Source organism: Rhinopithecus bieti, unplaced genomic scaffold (assembly GCF_001698545.2).
Source record: "Rhinopithecus bieti isolate Rb0 unplaced genomic scaffold, ASM169854v2 scaffold_2888, whole genome shotgun sequence".
NCBI classification, from domain to species: domain Eukaryota; kingdom Metazoa; phylum Chordata; class Mammalia; order Primates; family Cercopithecidae; genus Rhinopithecus; species Rhinopithecus bieti.
The window spans coordinates 3,591,063-3,611,339 of NW_016804209.1; the positions used below are offsets into that span (position 1 = coordinate 3,591,063).

Consider the following 20,277-nt stretch of genomic DNA (forward strand, 5'->3'; position numbering starts at 1 on the left):
TCTAAAATTCATATGGAACCAAAAAACACCCTCAATAACCAAACCAATCTGGTGCAAAACAAAGCTGGAGGCATCACGTTACTTGATTGCAAAATGTACTACGAAACTATGGTAACCAAAACAGTGTGGCACTAGCATAAAAACAGACCTAAACCAATGGAACAGAATAGGAAGCCCATAAATAAACCCTTAAGTTTATAGTCAATTGATCTTTGACAAAGGTATCAAGGACACACAATGGGGAAAGAACATCAACGAATAGTGCTGGGAAAGCTGAATATCCACATGCAGAAGAATGAAATCAAACCCTTATTTTACAACATATACAAAAATCAACTCAAAATGGAGCGAAGACTTAAATGTATGACCTGAAACTACAAAACCACTAGAATAAAACATAGGAAAAAAAGGCTTCTTGACATTGGTCTAGGTCATGATTTTTTTGTATATAACACCAAAAACACAGGCAACAAAAGGAAAAACAGACAAATGGGATTGCGTCAAACTAAAAAGCTAACACACAGCAAAGGAAACAATTGTCAGGGTGAAAAGACAACCAACAGAAGTGAGTAAATATGTGGCAAATCATGTATCTTATAAGCAGTTAATATCCAAAATATCCAAAATATAAATATATACACATTTTATTTGTCAAGCAACTCCATAGCAAGAAAACAACTCAATTTAAAAATGGGCAAAGGACTGAAACAGATATGTCTAAAAGAAAACATACAAATGGCCAACAGATACATTTTAAAATGCTGAACATCACTAATCATCATCCAGATAAAGCAAATGAAAACCACAATAAGGTATCACCTCGAACCTGTTAGAATGGCTAGTATCAAAAAGATAAAGTACCAGATGCTGGAGCTATGTGGGAAGAAGGGGAACTCTGTACACTGTTGGTGGAAAAGTATGGAAGTTCCTTTAAAAAAGCAAAAATAGGGCCAGGCATGGTGGCTCCCGCCTGTAATCCCAGCACTCTGGGAGGCCGAGGCAGGAGGAATCACCTGAGGTTGGGAGTTAGAGACCAGCTCAACCAACATAGAGAAACCCTGTCTCTACTAAAAATACAAAATTAGCCGGGCATGGGTGGCACATGCCTGCATTTGCAGCTACTTGGGAGGCTAAGGCAGGAGAATCGCTTGAACCCAGGAGGCAGAGGTTGCAGTGAGCCGAGATCGCGCCATTGCACTCCAGCCTGGGTAACAAAAACGAAACTCCGACTCAAAAAATAAACAAAAAACAAGTAAAAATAGAACTACCATACGATCGAGCAACTCCATTTCTTTGTATTTAGCCAAAGGAAATGAAGTCAGTATATCAAAGAGATACCTGCATTCCCATAGTCTTTGCAGCTTTATTCACAAGAGCCAAGATATGAAATTGACCTCAGTGTCTATGGACTGATGAACGGATTAAAAAAAGTGGCATACATACATACACAGCAGAATACTATACAGCCTTAAAAATAAAGGAGAAAATCCCATGATTTGTGACAAAACAGATGAACCTGGAGGACATTATACTAAGTGAAATAAGTCAGGCACAGAATAACAAATATTGCATGATCTTATTTATATGCAGAATCTTAAAATGTTGAGCTCATAGTAACAAAGAGTACAATGGTGGTTACCAGGGGCTACAGCAAGGAGAGGGATGAGGAGATGTTGGTCAAATGGAACAAAATTTCAGTTAGATGGGATGAATAAATTCTACAGATCTGTCAGACAGCACAGTGCCTATAATTAATAATGCATTACACACTTGAAAATTGCTAAAGGAGTAGATCTTAAATGTTCTCACCACACACAAAAAAAATAAGTATGTAAGGTAAAGAATATGTTAACTGGTTTAATTTAATCATATCACAGTGAATATATGTAGGAAGATATAATATTTTATGACATAAATCTATGTAATTTTTATTTGTCAATTATATCTTAATAAATAAAATTTAAAAAAAAAAAGAAAATAAGGGAGAGAATTCTTTAACATTTCTTTTTGAATAAAAAAAAATCTCTTCCCTCTAGCTCAGACCTGAATACCCACCGGCCCACTGAATATCTGCATCTGAATGTGCCATCGGAATCTCCAACGCAACATGTCCCAAAATGTCAGCATTCTTCCACCTCATCCCCAAATCCACTCCTCCCTCAAAGCACTACATGTTGAAAGGCACTTCCGTCCACCCAGCGGCCCAAAGCAGAAACCACCCTCAATGCCTTCACCTTCCTTTCTTCCCGTATCTAATCAGTTCCCAATGTCAGCTATCCCTGCAGTATGTCTCGTCTTCCAAATCTCCACTGCCTCAGTTCAGGTCTTCCTTATGTGTCCCTTGCATTCCTGCACTACTTTCAGGCAGAGATGGAGATGGTTTACCCCACTATCCACTTGTCCTCTTCCCTTACTGATAGAACCCCTCCATTTTTAGCAAGGCACACAGCCGCTGAATAAATATTGTATTTTCAGCCTTTCTCTTACAGCTAAAAGTGATCATGGCACGACATAGGGGCAATGAGCTCTAACTAGAAGTCTTCCGTGACAATTTCTCCAACATAAAAGCAAGTCCTCACTTAACGTTGCAGATTAGTTCTTGGAAACCAAGACTTTAAGCAAGACGACCTACAGCAAGTCCTCAAATAACGCTGTTTTGTTATATTGATAACATAATCGGTTCTGTTACACATCCTATACGTTTCGCTTGAAGTCGCAGTTTCCAAGAACTTATCAAGGATGTTAAGGACTTACTGTATCCTTCTATTACAGCTAGTGCATGCCCCTTTGCTCTTGTGATTCCCACCCCCAACCCCGCCCCCTGCATTCCTGCTCTCAGGAACTTGGAGCTCATGCAACCACACCAGAAGATGAGAAAATCTCCAAGGACGGCAGACCAACTAGCCCAAAGCAGCCAGGACCTGGGACACTGTGGAACCAACATACAAGCTCTGATTCATCTATCTGGATTCCTTCCATGGTGGAGAACGTTTATTTTGTCTAAACCACTGGTGTGTGGGTGTGGGCAGGCGGGCGTATGTGTGTGTGTGTGTATTCATGTATCCTAACAAGGTTCACTGCCTCCAATCTCACCTCTCCAAAACCACAATCTATCTCTACATTGCTTCCAGACTGATTTCCTAAACCCTAAATGTGGAGAATCAACCCATTTTTTTAAAAAAAAATTAATAAAATACACACTTACAGCATGCTTTACCATGGCATGTAAGACCATTCATAACCTAGTCTCTGCCCACCTGAAGTCTTCTCGTTCATTGCTCCCTCTTGACACCAGCTGCTCTGACCAAGCCATTGTCTACACAATACCACAGCTTTATATGTGCTTCTTGCCACTGTCAAAATATCTTGCTTCCCAGCACCCATTCTAAATTATCTTAAAAAACTCTGCTCAGATGTCACCTCTTCCAAGAAGCCTTCTCTCCATCCTGACTGGGGTACAAATTCATAGCCTCCCAAAGCCTCTGTTCTTACCTCTACTGTAGCAGGTATCATCCTGTGCTAAACCATGTTATTACTTGCCTGTTTCTCCAACCAGACTTCAGTCAGGCTGTAGGCTTCATCTCTCTGTCTCTGGCCCAGTAACTATAGGTATTTACTGAATGCATGTTGAAAAAGTAAATACTTCCAGGAATGTACTGAAGGAAGCTTTTGGCACCTGGTACCTGACATATTAACAAATGAAAACCTAGGCCTCTTGATTCTTTGCCCAGGCCTGTTTCCAGCACATCAGCATTTCCTCAACTATGTTCCAATAACAACCATTCAGAAAATGTGAATAATGTGTGGGTTTCCAGCCATGCAACACAGCTTTTAGTTCCACTAACCTGTCAAACTCCCACCACCCTCAAAGCCTCTGACCTCACCCTTTTGGTCTTCTACCTGGAGGCAGGGCACTCTACCTGCATGGTGCCCCTTTCCCTGGTTCCCACCATTCAGCCATCATTCATGCCAGTTCAGACCCGGGGAAGACTATCTGGTCTTGCAACATTTTTAATAATCCTCTAGTTTGGCTAACGACTGCCCTGAAACTCACCAGGCTCTACAATTTCCTTCATTCTCCTTTCTACAGATTAAGGTTTTGCCTCTTGGATGTTTTTAGCACTAGTCCCTGTCTTCATGATTTTCAAAGAATATCTAGAGTGGATGTATAATTTACCGGCAAATATGTTCAGCTTCTTAGGATATTATCCCTCAGAGGTTAAATTCATACAAAAGGAGCCAGGTGATCTCTTCCTGGGCTTCAGTTTCTTCTAGCAGTGTTTGTTCTACCCCTTCAAACAAGGTGACTGTGCTCCTGGAGAGAGAAACGCCAGCCACGACGGAGTTTCGTATCTCTGCTTTATCTCAGAAATCTGTTGGCATTAACTCACACACCCTTAGAAAGGAGCCCAACCTTTCCTAGTTCTCTTTCTTTTCCAGACACCACACAGTCATTGCCCCTGACCCGTGAGAACAGGATTGCTCAAGGTGCCATCCAAGAGCTACCCGAATTGGAACCATCTGAGGAGCCCATTCAATACTAGATTTCTGAGTCAAACAGAATCAGAATCACTGGAGTGAAGTTCAAAATCTGAATTTTAATAAGCCTAGAAAGCATCCAAGGTGGCAATAAATCCTTTGCTTGCAAGGTGAGGTGGGGCAGGACTGGGGCGACCAGGATCCCCAGAAACTGTCACCCGCAGCCCAAGACCACTGCTTTCCTTCACTTCCCTGAGCAATACAAAGACTGTAATTTTCTGTATGCACCTTGAAGTAAAAAAGTTTCATGGAGTTTCTAGAATTTCCTAGAGAACTACTAAATTAGTATTTCTAGGGCAGGTTCACAATGATCCTTTCCAAAACTTCTACAGGACAATCTAATATGCTCTGATGCTTAAGCACCATCACTTTAAAACAGAACTCTTTAAGGGCAAAAATACCTTTTCATAACATTTTGCAATGCCTCCTTTATTATCCTAAAGTGAAATTCATAAACAATATAACTGCCTAAATATAAAATTCAAAATAATCCATATAATGCCCTAAATAACACAAAGGGGAAACAAAATTAAAATGATTTTCATTACATAAATGCTCAGGTTAGTCAGACACCTGCTTATACCTAAAGGAGAATCATGCTGAAAGCAAGGTTCGAGTATAGACAGATACAGCGGCACTGAAATGGTGACTCAGGAGCATGAGCACTGCTTTCTTGGATGTGATACTTTGAAAATAGTAAACAACTTATAGTAAATTTACAAAGAAAACAAAGTATAATCTTCTCTTGATTTACATGGTAGTTACAGTCCAAGAAAACTCACTGATATTTAAAACCACGTAAAAAACATTGTACTGACATATTCTAATGTCAGATAATTAGAAACATATTTTTATCCTACATGAATGTTCAACAGGACATTCGAGGCCATGAAGAATGTAGAATAGTTCTTCCTGCTGTGGTACTATCCCAGGGACTAACAGTTGTCTAGCATCCCCGGTCACCACCGATTAAAGGCTAGTATCCACCCACCCCTCCATCCCCAATCACTGTGATAATTAAGAATATACCCAACCATTCAACCTCTCCAAACAATATGAACAGAGGTACCTGTGTCAGGCTATATTATTATTTTCCCTTGTGACACTATCATACATTATAGTGACTCTAGAATCTCTGCGTGATTCTACCTATACTTACAATATTTTCAAAAGCAAATATTTGCATAAATTCTACCATAACAGAAATTGCTGGTGAAATTCTACATGAATGGAATGAAAATTTCACAGATATGAGAAACCTTCTTCAGAAATTCTTGAAAAAACAAATGCAAACTACATTTTTTTAAACAATCAAATCGTGTTTTCCTGTTGACATATTTCAATTTCACAGCTATCTTCTCACTATTAATATTCAATTGGCAGTGGTTCCTAAGTAGTTCAGCTCTGTATGTCAGTAAAATATATCAAACTACAGTTTAAATGTATTAAATGATTCCAAAATGCATCCTTTTAGTGTTAAAATGGTTTATAAACAGCTCAAGTAAATTACCTTTGAAAACACAATGGTTCTCAAGCCTGTATGTGCGTCATAACAATTACCAGGGGAGATGTTTAAAATTTCGAGATGCTTGGGCCATCCCTCGCCCACAGATTCTAACTGCATAGGCGTGGGTTAGGTATAGCCTAAGAACCTTTATTATTTTTTAAAAGGTCTACAGGTGATCCTCATGCTTGCAGAGGCAGATCTGGTTTTGTGGGTCCTGAAACCTACACAACTGGGCAGGGAGTGGCGGAGAGTCTCTTTAAGAAAAAGAACAAAAAAATGGCAGGTCTCTTGGAGCCCTGGGAAAGCTTCCTGCACTGGCTTCATAGTAAATCCCTCTCTGGATGCTACTTGCGGTTGCAAAGTGTGACAGAATGAAACTCACAACTGGAACACCTGGGCAAAAGTATAAAGTCATACACTATGTATGCAGAGGCCATAAGCCCAACGCCCATGGGCTTCAGGAGATAATATAAATGAGTAAGGCAGGCAAGGTATGAGACAACACAGGAGGGAGTGGTGACCGAGTACCTGTGCTCTGAATGCACCAGCACTATGTCGTGTCAATGCTAATGCACACTCAGTGTTGCGTTTCTCAAATTCAAGAGAAGCTTCAACTCTGGATTTTTACATGAAATCTCCCAGTTCTTAAAAGTCTGCTCAATTTTTTAATAAAACATTGGCTAGACCAAATAAATCATGAGTGAAAAACGCCAGTATGTCACTTCTGCTTTATAGAAGAGAAAAGATACTTCCTACCTAAAAATAAAACTGAAGAGTAGATAGTTTATTCAAGGATCCATGAAGGGAGACTGCTGAAAACATAGTTTGTGAGGCAGTTCATATACCTGACAATGAAAAAATGGTTTGTTCAGGGATTCTGCAACATCTCGAGGACCTAAGTTTACTCTAACACATCCTAACTGCACCCAAAGAGTTCTATAAGTCAATAAAAGACAAGCTCTCCAATACAAAACTCGTCAACAGGAAAATCTTTCAAAATGAATCATAAATGGCTAATAGGCATGTGAAAAGAAGTCTGACCTCAATTACATCTGGTGCAGCAAGTCTGTGGAGATTAAAGCTCTCAGTTCTAATTGTGACGTTCTGAGAATACAAGAATAAACTAAACGAAAGTGCTTTTCCTATTCTCCCACTCAACCTACACAGAAGACTTCTGTGACCAAATGTTTTCCCCACAAACTGAGCAAACAATCAGTTCTGCAGGAGACACCACCTGGGTGTCCTGGAATTCAATTCAACTGCAACACCATCTAACTGGAGATAGTATTAGATCCCACAGGTCGGGGGCTCAGTCCCCAAGACTGCCCCTTCCCTTCAGATGCCCATCTATAGCCGCAGGTGTTTCATGTGTGCTTCTGACTGGCTATAAATCAGGGTTCTCACAATCCCTTCCTTGGGTTCGATTACTCTGCTGAATCAGCTCACAGAACACAGGGAACCACTTTTGTTTCCCAGCTTATGATAAAGGCTGTTACAAAGGATACAAATTAAGGGATGTATGGAGCAAGGCATGTGGGAAGGGGCAGAGAGTTCCACGCCCTCTCTGGACACCCCACCCTCCCGGAACCTCCATCTGCAAACCCTGTCCTTTTTGGTTTTTATGGAGGCCTCATTAGTAGGCACGATTCACTCAATCCCTGGCTACTGGTGATCCCCCTAACCTTCACCCCTCTCCCCTCCCCAGAGGTTAGGGGATGGAACTCAAAGTTCAAACCCTCTAATCCAGGGGTGTCCAATCTTTTGGGTTCCCTGAGCCACACCAGAGGAATTGTCTTAGGCCACAGATAAAATACACTAACAAAAGCTGATGAGCTTAAAAAAAAAATCTTAAAAATGTTTAAGAAAGTTTACAAATTTGTGCTGTGCCACATTCAAAGCCATCCTGTGCTGCACGTGGCCCATGGGCTGTGGGCTGCATAAGCTTGCTCTAAGCTTGGACAAGGTAGCCCCGTTCTAAAGCCACCTAAGGGTTGCCAGGCACCAGTTAATTCATTCGCACACAAAAAGACATGCCACTTTGAAAATCCTAGAAATTTTAACAGGAAACTCAGACGGAAGACTAAATATAGTCATGTGCCACATAATGACATGTGGCTCACCGGGACCAACCGGTGACCACATACAGGATGGTGAGCCATAAGATTATAATGCCATATTTTTACTGTACCTTTTCTATGTTTAGATACACAAAGACCACTGTGTTACAATTGCCCACAGTATTCAATACAGTAATATGCTGTGTAGGTTCGTGGCCTAGAAAAAAACAGGCTAAGCCATATGGTCTAGGTGTGCAGTAGGTATACTATCTAGGTTTGCATAAGTACGTTCTATGATGTTTGCACAAAGATGAAATCACTTCACGACGAATGTGTCCCTTTCTTTGACACATGGCTGTATATATTTCACAGTGTTAGGTGTGATGTCCACTGCTGTTCCAAAGCTGATCTGATCCTACTCTCAAAAAAGTCAAATCCTTCAGCTTTTCGACAGCTACTTTATATATATATATAAGTGTGTGTGTGTATATATAATATATATATAAAACATCAATCTAAAAAACAATGGATCTTGTAGACAAAAATAAAATGTTGCACTGAAAAGACAGTAGAAATAAGCTTTTCAATATGCTCTCCTGGTTGATTTCTGCAACACTTCTTAGTTATCTTAGTATATAAAACACCAACCAACTCCAATAAAGCAGTTAAGGCTACCAGTATACAGCCCATTCTACAGATATGTGGGCCAGTGTAGAATAAGATGGAACCTCTGACTTATTATACCAAAAACCCTAGCCAAAGAGAAAGTTATAGTCACTTCCCGGCCCACTTTGTCAAGCCAAAACAGACCACTGAAAACTACTGCCTCTCAAGCAGAGACTGTGGTATAGCTAAAATAATGGAGAACATATGGTCAATTTAATAAGGGCCAAGGAATAGTGAGCAAGTCTAACACATACTTGTTATTAGACTGTAAAATCATTTTTCTGCTTTCCATAATGGGTGGGAAGGAGGCTGGGGAGTGGAAAGGAAGGAGCAAAAGAAATAAAAATTGCCAAACAAAGAAGATTTACTAAAGGACTAGCCACAAAATTATAAACCAACTTCTATCCGTGGTGAAAACAAGAAAATAACTCAACAGAAAACCTTAGAATTAGTGGAATTGTCATTTCTTCCTTTGTTTATTTGTGGTTTTCTATCCCAGCCCACATTTTTCCTAAAGAAATGACTAGTAGGTTTCCTGGGTCCTGCAGCCAGATGCAAAGATCTGAATAGGCATGAGTAGGGGCTGAGCTGCCATGCTATTTTTTTTTTTTTTTTTTTTTTTTTTTGCATCTTGCTCTCCAGGAATTCTGTGTGTACAGTGAGGTGTCTACCCAAAGCAGACACTCAACATTCACCCAACACATTCTATCTGTTATTCAGAATTATTCAGCTTCTTCTTCGCACTAAAAACAAAAAATAACTAACTCAATATGGACCACAGACATAAAGGTAAGAGTTACAACTATAAAACATAGAAGAACATACAGGAGTAAATCTTCTTCACTTAAGTTAGGCAATGGTTTCTTAGACATGTCATGGAAAGTACAAGCAACAAAATAAGAGAGAGATAACTGGACTTCACCAAAATTAAAACCTTTTGTACTATAAATGATGACTATGAAGAACGTGAAAACATAACGAATACAATAGAAGACAGTATCTGCAGTAATATAATTAATAAGGGGTTTGCATACAGACTATAGAAAGAGCTCTTTTAACTCAATCATAAACAGACAAATAAGCCAATTAAAAAACACAGCTGGGCGCTGTGGCCAGGAGTTTGATACCTGCCGGGGCAGCACAGCCAAACCCCATCTCTACAAAACATTTAAAAATACAAAAGTCGGCCAGGCATGGTGGTGCACACCTGTGGTCTCAGCTACTCAAGAGGCTGAGGTGGGAGGATCACTTGGGTCCAGGAGTTCAAGGCTGTAGTGAGCTATGCTATGATTGTGCTACCACACTTCTGGGCAACTGTCTCTAAAAGTATATATATATATATATATATGTGTGTGTGTGTGTGTGTGTGTGTGTGTGTGTGTGTACTTTTTTACATACACACACACACACACACAAATTCTGTACTTTTTTTTGAAAAATGTTAAAGAATGGGCAAAGAATTTGTATACACATTTCTCTAAAGATACACAGGTTGAGCATCCCTAACCGAAAATCTAAAAATCCAAAATGCTCCCAAATCTGAAACGTTTGAGTGCCAATGTAACACAAGTGGACGATGACATTAATTAACACTGCAAAAAAGTGCCCATAGACAACAGGATGAAAAATGTGTGATGGGTTTATTCAAGGACTACAGCAGGGTACAATCATAACAGAACAAGAAATCATGCCAGTTTATAAAATTCGAGAGAGAAGTCGAAGTCAAAAACCACCGTTAACGAGGAAGGTGACTGGAGAACACATTTAAAAAGCCATCAAGCAGAATGTCTCCTCATCCTTAGAGGACTCACTTTCAGGTCCCTCAACTGCTACTGGTGTTTCTTCTCAACTCAAAAAACAAAACCACGTACAGTGAATTCTTATCTTTTTCACTTTTCTTTCTTTTCTATAACCTCATTTTAGAATTGATAGAGTGAGTTTTTAATCAAAACACAGCATGGCAGACGAGGACGGAAAGCCTACCGTTGTTTGTTCCTGCCGTTGTCCAGGTACTCTGGTGATGCGACTGTACTGCTTGGTTATCTTGAACACATTTATTTTTTCACCGTATTAAGGGTATGTTCTATTTTTTTACAGTTAAATACGTATGTGTGAATTAGTATTAGAAAATGATGGCTTCTCAGAAGTATATAAATTCAGAGGCAGGAATGAGGGTGATGCCACATAACCACAGATTGTCCACATGGGTGGCTGAGATAGTGACCTCTGCATTCTGATGACTCAGCGTACATGAACTTTGTTTCATGCACAAAATTATTTATAATTATAATTATATATTTATAATTATAAAACAAATGAATTTCATGTTTAGACTTGGGTCTCATCCTCAAGGTATCTCATTATGTATATGTAAATATTCCAAAATTCAACAAAATCCAAAAAAATCCCAAATCTGAACACCTTCTGGTCCTAACATGACAGGATACTTAACCTGTACGATAAGCCATAAGCACAGGAAAAGATGCTCCATGTCATTAGTCATTACAAAAATGCAAAGCAAAACCACAATGAGATACTACTTCATATCTCCTAGGATACTTATAATTTAAAAAGACAGAGAATAACAAGTATTGGCGAGAGTGTGGAAAAACACACAGACAAGCAATTTTTCCTCTGCCCTCACACCACGAGGAGTAGGTGATTTTCTCCACACATGAAGCAAGCAATCAGTCCTGCAGAGGATACCAGCCAGGTGTTCTCTAATGCAATTCAGTTCCAACACTATCTACCCGGATTCTGCATCAGGTCCTACAGGCTGAGAGCCTGGTCCCTCCACCCCCCCCCCAACCCTATGCCCTAACCCCACTTCACCCTTGCCACTTTAGATGCTAGTTTAAAGTCCCAGGTTGTTTTATTTGTGCTTCTGACAGGCTCTAGATCAAGTATTCCACAACCCCTTCTTTGGGCTCAGTTTGCTACAGTGCCTCAGAGAACTCAGGGAAACATTTACTTACATTTACTGGTTTATTATAAAGGGTATTACAAAGGATGCTGAAGAAGAGATGCATAGGGTGTGTATGGGAAAAGGGGCACGTAACTTCCAAGTCCTCCCCAGCCACGCCACCCTCCAGAAACCTCCACGTGTTCAGCTATCCAAAAGCTCTCCAACTCTGTCCTTTCGGGTTTTGCTGTTGTTGTTTTTTGTTTTGTTTTTTCTAAGACGGAGTGTCACTCTGATGCCCAGGCTGGGGTGCAATGGCGTGACCTTGGCACACTGCAACCTCTGCCTCCAGGGTTCAAACAGTTCTCCTGCCTCAGCCTCCCAAGTAGCTGGGATTACAGGTTCACGCCACCACTCCTGGCTAATTGTTGTATTCTTAGTAGAGACGGGGTTTCACCATGTTGGCCAGGTTGGTCTCGAGGTCCTGCCTCGTGATCCGCCCTCCTCAGCTTCCCGAAGTACTGGGATTACAGGCAAGAACCACCACGCCCACCCCTTTTCGGTTTTTATGGAGGCTTCATCACACAGGAATGAATGACTAAATCACTGGCCAACTTAACCTTCAGCTCTCCTCCCAGGATGCTGCTCGGTGCTGCTGTGTAGCCACTGACCCAGGGGCTCTGGGCTGCTACCATGCTGCTTAGTTTCCCTGAACACACTTAGGAGAAAGTCCCAAGCCTCCAATCCTGCTGTGTCCTTCTGGTGCCCAGCCCCGTCCTGAAGCTACCTAGGGGCTGACAGCCATCAGTCAACATATGAGCACACAAGAAGACATCACTGCGGACATTCTAAGGATTTTAGGAGGTGTATGCCAGGAAATGGGAACAAAAACCAAATACATATTTCACAATATTACATCCTCATACACTACTGGTGGGAATGCAAAACTGTACAACTGTTGTGGAAAACAATTTAGAAGTTCCTCAAAAGGTTTAATGTAGAATCACCATTTGACTTGGCAATTCTACTTCTAGCTATGTACCCAAGAGAAATGAAAACATACATCCACTCAAAAACTTCTACAGCAGTTCTCCTTACAGCATTACTCACACAAGCCAAAAAGGAAAAGCAACCCAAAAGATATGGTTTGGCTGTGTCCTCACCCAAATCTCACGTGGAATTGTAATAATACCCACATGTCAAGGGTGGGGCCAGGTGGAGATAATGGAATCATGTGAGCAGTTTCCCCCATACTGTTCTCATGATAGCAAAGAAGCCTCACAAGATCTGATGGTTTTATAAATGGGAATTCCTCTGTACAAGTTCCCTCTTGCCTGCTGCCATGTAAGACATCCCTTTGCTCTTCCTTCGTCTTCCAGCATGATTGTGAGGCCTCTCCAGCCATGTGGAACTGTGAGTCCATTAAACCTCTTTCCTTTATAAATTACCCAGTCTCAGGTGTGTCTTTATTAGCAGCGTGAGAACGGACTAATTTACTAAATTTCCTTCAAATGGTGAACAGACAAAATGTGTCCTATCCATATAACTGACTATTATTCCACACGAAAAAAGTAGAGATAAATATTACAGCAAAACTAGTCGTAACAATGATTCTGTTTATATGAAGTGTCCAGTATAAGAAAATCTCTAGAGACAAAAAGCAAATTAGAGGTTGTCTGAAGTGACAGCCAGTCGGTGTCCTTCCTCCCTCCCTTCCTCTCTCTCTCTTTCCTTCCTTCCTTCTTCTTTTCTTTTTCTTTCCTTCTTTCTCTTTTTCTTTCCTTCCTTCCTTCCCTCTTTCTTTCTCTCTCTTTCTCTCTCCCTTCCTCTCCTCTCCTCTGCTTTTCTTTTTTCCTTTCCTTTCCTTTCTTTTTCTTTCCCTTCCCTTCCTCTTCCTCTTCCTCATCCTCTTCCTCTTGCTCAAGACAAGGTCTCAATATGTTGCCCAGACTGGACTTGAACTCCTGAGCTCAAACAATCCTCCCAACTTTAGCCTCCCAAGCAGCTGGGACTACAGGCAGGAGCCACCAGCAAGTCTTTTCTTTTTAAGATGATGAAAATGTTCTAAAGTGGCCTGTGGTGATGGATGATGCACAATTCTATGAACGCACTAAATAGTCACTGAATTTTACACATTAAATGGATGAACTGTATGGTTTACAAATTGTATCTCAATAAAGTTATATTTTAAAGTATTCAGCCTTCTGGGTCACTATGGCAGACAAGGATACAAATTTGTTTAATCTTCTCCAAGCCCTATGAAAACAGCAACAACCAATTTCAAAAGAAAATAAATTGATAACAGTGCTGAGAAAAAAAAAAAAAGAGTATAACCATAGACAAAATAACCATAGACAGAAGTCACAACCCCCAACAAGCCCAGAGGGCCACAGTTATCCTAACAGTAGAGCCACAGAGAAGCTAGAAACCCAGCGTTGGCAGGTCTCCAGCCTTGGAATGGGAAGCAGAACATAGGTCACCATGATTAACTGAAAAATCACCTGCAGAACAGCTTCCCATCCTAGCCCCCTCCCACCCTGTTCCCCTACCCAGAGGCTTGCCTGCAGCAAGGCACTCAGCATGAGTCTAATCCCACCTGCACTTGTGCCAGTCCATACACCCCACCTCATAGAAACCCATTCCAGCCCTATATGAAGGGAAGAGACCTGCTAAGGACACACACTCCACACAACCAGAGAAACTCTACCTGTCTATATTTGGGAACTCAAACTTTCATTCATGCATACGAGCAAACTCCAACATTTGAGGACTAACAGTGGCTTTCAAAAGAAGTTCCAAGATTTAATGAAACAGAACCGACCCTGGATGAAGCAGAAATCCAGGAAACAGAAGGTAATCACAGGGAGAAAAAAAAAAAATCTAATTTTTTATTTAGAGAGATTCAAAATAATGCATCCATAAAAAGCAGACTGCAATAAAACTGAGTGACCAGAGAATGGGAAGTAACTCTTGACATCATAAATAAAACTATAAAAATGTTGTTAGAAAGAATGGAAGATCATACTTTAAAATAGGAAAGAAAAATGAAAAGACACAGAAGATTGATCTAATCCAGGAGAACCAACATCCATCTAACAGGAACTGCAGAAGTAAAATCATTCTTAAAAGTAGAGAGGACAAATATTTTCAGAGCTAAGGAAAGACGTGACTGAAAGGGTTCCACATGCACCATATAGCAAGAACACAAGACTCACACTTCCAGAAATGTGAGTGGGGAGGGATCAAGAGAGCCCTGAAAGCTGTCCATAGAGAAAAAGCCAATTGCCCACAGGTGAGATCTCAAAGGTCTTTGCATTTAAAACAAGAGACTCCAGTGCATACTGTGATTAAAGCCAATTAAGCCAATAAATTAAAGCCCATTAAGGCAAAAGAAGGGATTAAATATTTTGAAACGCACCATGCAAAGTCTACCACTTGTTATTCATTTCCTCATTTCGTTACCTAATTTTTTTTTTAAAGAAGCATAAACTTAGATTCCAAATCTGCTTGATTTCCCAAACAGTGAAACCTGAGACGGGCCATAAACTTTCACGTACAAGTCTTTGCATGCACATACGCTTTCATTTCTCTTGGGTAAATATCAAGAAATGGAATGGCCTAGTGGTACAAAAGGTATATCTTTAACTTCTTAACTGTTTCAACTGCTTTTTTTTTTTTTCTGAAACGGAGTCTCACTCTGTCACCAGGCTGGAGTGCAGTGGTGCGATGTCAGCTCACCACAACCTCCGCCTCCCAGGTTCAAGCGATTCTCCTGCCTCTCCTGAGTACCTGGGATAACAGGCATGTGCAACCACACCTAGCTAATTTTTGTATTTTTAGTAGAGACGGTGTTTCACCATGTTGGCCAGGATGGTCTCCATCTCTTGATCTCGTGATCTGCCCACCTTGGTCTCCCAAAGTGCGGGGATTACAGGCATGAGCCACCGCGCCCGGCCTTCAGCTGTTGTTTTTAAACAATTGGACCTTTTACATTCCCATCACCAGTGTGTAAGAGCTCAGCAGCTCCACTTTCTTACCAATCACAATGTGGCCAGTCTTTTTAATTTTAGCCATTCTAGTAGATTTTATTAGTATCTCATTGTGGTCTTCATTTCCATTTCCCTAATGACTAAGAATGTTGAGCACCTTTTCATGTGCTTACCTGCCATCCATATCTGTTAAAATATTTTGCCCATTTTTTTTTCCCCATTGGGGGTTTGCCTTCTTCTCATTGAGACATAAGAGCTCTCTATGTATTCTAGATACCAGGCCTTTGTTGGATCTCCAACACAAAATGTCAGTAGTCAAACTGTTGAGAAACACTCATCTAGTTAATTTTGCTGAAAAGAACCATATTACACTGCAAGGAGTCATGTATCTACACATGATTCACTTTACCTTTAAAAACAAAACAGGTAATTTTTTAAAACTGACATGAGATACTTTTAAAATCATATGCTACAGAATCCATTTACATCTAAGTCCAGCAAGTACCTTACGTATTCATACTTCTGACTATAAATCACCATAAAGAGAAAATTTGCTTAGACAATATGATTTAGAATGAGTTCCAACTAAAAGAAAACTAATATTTTAATAAAATTTTGGTATGTCTTTCAGAGGCTTCCAAGCAGCTGAGTGAGCTCTCACTACACAATCACTCTAGAACCTTAAAAGCACAACACATTTCCTACGGCTTCCCTACTAGCCCTACCCAACTCTTTTCTTTTAATGATGGGCTCCGAACAGTTCAGGTGATGGCAGCAGGGAGGCAATGTAAAAACAGTTCTCCTCCTTCCTCCACTAGTCATCAAGTACCTTCCCCAACAGAACAGTCCCCGAAGGCCTCCCTCAGAGCCTGTTTATTCTGATCCTGGTTGCCATTCTAACACAGCACATTTATAGCATGTTTCAGGAGAGTGGGGTGAGGTGACTTTTACATCTTTCCAACCTGAGAGTTGGTTTTTCCACAGGAACAGATGATGTCACATTTCAAACATGATGCAGAACCGAGGAACCTGGATCGTGGTCTCAAACCTACCAACAAGTTTGGGGCTAATTAATTCATTCTCTTGAGTCCTCAGTTTCCTCATCTATAAAATGCAAAAGAACTTCTGCTATTTCTTCCAACATAAAGATTCTGCTACTTTAATATATAAACTAGTTTCCTAACAGCTAAACACTGACTGGGTACCATGTGCCAAACCTTGAGCTGTGTATTCACAATCTCATTCAATTTCCACTACAACTCTATGAAGAAGTTACTACCATTATCCCTATTTTTCAGATGAAGAAACTGAGGAGGCTCAGCGACCTGTCCACAGGCACCTGTCATAGGCTGGGACCCAGGCTCCGCTGCTGCTGCCACAGGCGCCCTGCATTCAGTAAAGTGGGAGGAACAAGATACAGCTTTATTCCAGCCACAGACAGCTGTGAGGAGTAATTACCGTCAGAGAGTTCCAAAAACCCACACAAACTCTAAAAAGCAAGTTTAGGACCATTTATGAAGTTCTACAACTCTCCAAACAACTGAGTAACCCATGAAGGTGCCTATCTTACCTCATTACATCAAATAACTTCCAATTACTGGCATGCTGTACCTAATAAGAGGGCTGCACTGAAGCTGAGACTCCTCACAGGCCATCAGAGAGACTGGATTCTTAACCGGATTCTAAAGCATCTCAGCTATGTGCCTGTAGGCACGTTCTTTAATACCTCTGAAGCTCATTTTCCTCACCTACTTATTTTAAAAAGTCTGTAAAGTCTTCACCTTGCCTAAGGAGGCACTACATGATATGGCCCTATTCTAAACGGTAATCTTTCTGAATTCATCTCTCAGTGATGATGTCCGCAGACTAACAGGGCTACTCTCCCCCAGCCCCTCAAACAATTTCTGTCTCCTACTTATGCCATTTCTTCAATTTGAAATGCTCTTCCTGCAAAATTCTACTATTCAGAATTATAGTCATCCTTCAAGACCGAGTTCAACTTCCACCTCCTCCATGGAGTCATCACCAGACGAACTGAAAGTGATCATTCTTTCTTGCTAGTCATTTGGAGACATTGTTTCTCCTTAGCTAAAGAATAAGAAACTTATGAATAAGAACCACATCTTCCACGTCTTTGCACCTTCAATGTGCCAAACACAAGTAGCCTGTGCATAGGTGCTCATTAAATGTATTTGTTCAATAATGCATGCATCCTTTCACACCTACAGAATAACATCACACCAGCAGCAACTACCACCGACTATTTTTACAAAGGCAAATAAGAAACAAAAGGTTTAAAGTGTCATTTTGATTTGCCTCGGCTATGATATATCTGAGCTGCTGATACAGGGAAAACTACTCAAAACCCATGAGTAAGGAAGAACCAAACGCACTCACCAATAAGGCAGAGAACTATGCAGACATTTGGTATTATCTCTATATAATTAAAGTCAGTTTTATTATAGTCAAAAAAAAAAAAGCTTAATTAGCAAAAAAAATCACAATGTCACATTCGAAGTTAAGTCTTTGCCAAGGAGTTTTATTTTATTTTTTAAATTGTTTGTTTACTTTTTGAGACAGAGTCTCACTCATTCATCCAGGCCCAAGGGCAGTGGCTTGATCTCGGCTCACTGCAACTTCTGCCTCCTGGGCTCAAACAATTCTCATGCCTTAGTCTCCTGAGTAGCTAGAATTACAGGCACACGTCACCATGCCCAGCTAATTTTTATATTTTTAGTAGAGACAGGCTTTCACCATGTTGGCCAGGCTGGTCTCAACCTCCTGACCTCAGGTGATCCACCTGTCTCGGCCTCCCAAAGTGTTGGGATTGGAGGTGTGAGTAACCATGCCAGGCCAATGCCAGAGTTTTTAAAAGCCTTGGGAAAACTATAATCAGTACCCCCATCAGGGAACGAGTAAACAGATGATTAGGTACCTCAAACTTCAAGCCTAGAATAGTTAGGTATTTATGATACAATGACAAACAGCATAAACGGCTACAATACATGTCAAGTATAAGAGATATACTATGAGACACATTCTCCTCTAAATTAGGACACTGTGATAAAAGCCAAATGATTTTTAAAAATAATTTAGCTGGTTTTTTTACTGTATCTAAGAGTTCCCAACGATTAAGATATCTAATAAATATTCACTTTTTAAGCTAAAAGAAGTTATTATATGGCTGTATATCCACTGCCTTCCTGGTATCCTCAAATACTGTGGAGTTATTAAATAATCCCATCTAACATGTGAGTCAAAAATGTGTAGTTGATAGTTGGCTTTCTTCAACTGAGCAACAGCTGTATTAAGTCAGATTCTTGGTCTTCCCAAAACAAAAATCAGTGTCAGATAATAATAGAGCTGAAAAAAGTAAGGATTGCACTTATAATATCAGCCTCAAAGATCAGGGATATGATGATCATGGTGATGGTTATCACAACAATTAATAGCAGCGAACACTTTTATAGCACTTATTACATATCAAGCATAACTCTAAGATCTTTTTTTTTTTTTTTGAGATGGAGTCTCGCTCTGTTGCCCAGGCTGGAGTGCAGTGGCGTGATCTCGGCTCACTGCAAGCTCCGCCTCCCGGGTTCACGCCATTCTCCTGCCTCAGCCTCCTGAGTAGCTGGGACCACAGGCGCCCGCCACCACGCCTGGCTAATTTTTTGTATTTTTAGTAGAGACGGGACATGACCCTAAGATCTTTATAAATGAAAACTTAATTCATCCTCAAAAGAATCTAAGACATATGTCACTACAATCGCATTTTAAAGATGAGAAAACTAAGCCACAAATAAGTTGGATAACTTTGCAAGGTCACACAGTTTGTAAGTTACAAGGCCAGGGTTCAAATACAAGAAGTCTAGATCCAGAACTCAGAGAATATTAACCACATGCAATAGCCTTTTCCAATCTAACTCTCAAGATACGCTAATATCCCCTTTATCATCAGTTTTCCATAGATAAAGTTAAATGTTTTGAAATTCTATACAAAGCTATTTGCATTTTTATCTTGTACCTCCTTCTAGGAAAATGTCTTCAAAAAAGTATTGCCTTAACAGGATGAGCTCTGCAGTGAGACAAACTTGCATTAAACTCCTGGCTCTGCTGTGCGAGTGATTGTGATCGGGAGGAGATTACTTCAGATCACCCATCTGGAAAATGGGGATAAGAGTACCAACTTTTATATATGGTTATTGTGATGATTAGCATAGTGCCTTAACACATGGTAAGTCATCTAGTAGGTGAGCTAATATTGTTACTAGTAATAGTTCTATTTATTCTAAATTTACCTGTTTCAAATCGAAGAATGTTGCTTCTAGTTCCAGAATACTAAGTTTGCTGACTAGATTAGGCCAATACTAAAAAGTATTAAAAATAAGCAAGAGCTACAATAACCTCCAAAGTAAAGATTGCAGTGTCTGAAAATCATTGTGGAAATGTTTCCTAATAATATATTTTGTTAGTGAAAAACAAGCACCGAGGGCTGGGCACGGTGGCTCACATCTGTAAACTCAATGCTTTGTGGGGCTGAGGCAGGAGGACGGCTTGAGGCCAGGAGTTTGAGACCAGCCTGGGCTGCCAGACCCTGTATCTTAAAAAAAAAAAAAG

At 40.4% G+C, this 20,277-nt stretch overlaps 1 protein-coding gene across 8 annotated transcripts in view; it reads right to left on the reverse strand.

Annotated features, from left to right (window-relative positions):
• Positions 1 to 20,277, reverse strand: part of PSD3 (pleckstrin and Sec7 domain containing 3) — a 720,908-nt gene that overhangs the window by 384,293 nt on the left and 316,338 nt on the right. The window lies entirely within an intron of this gene.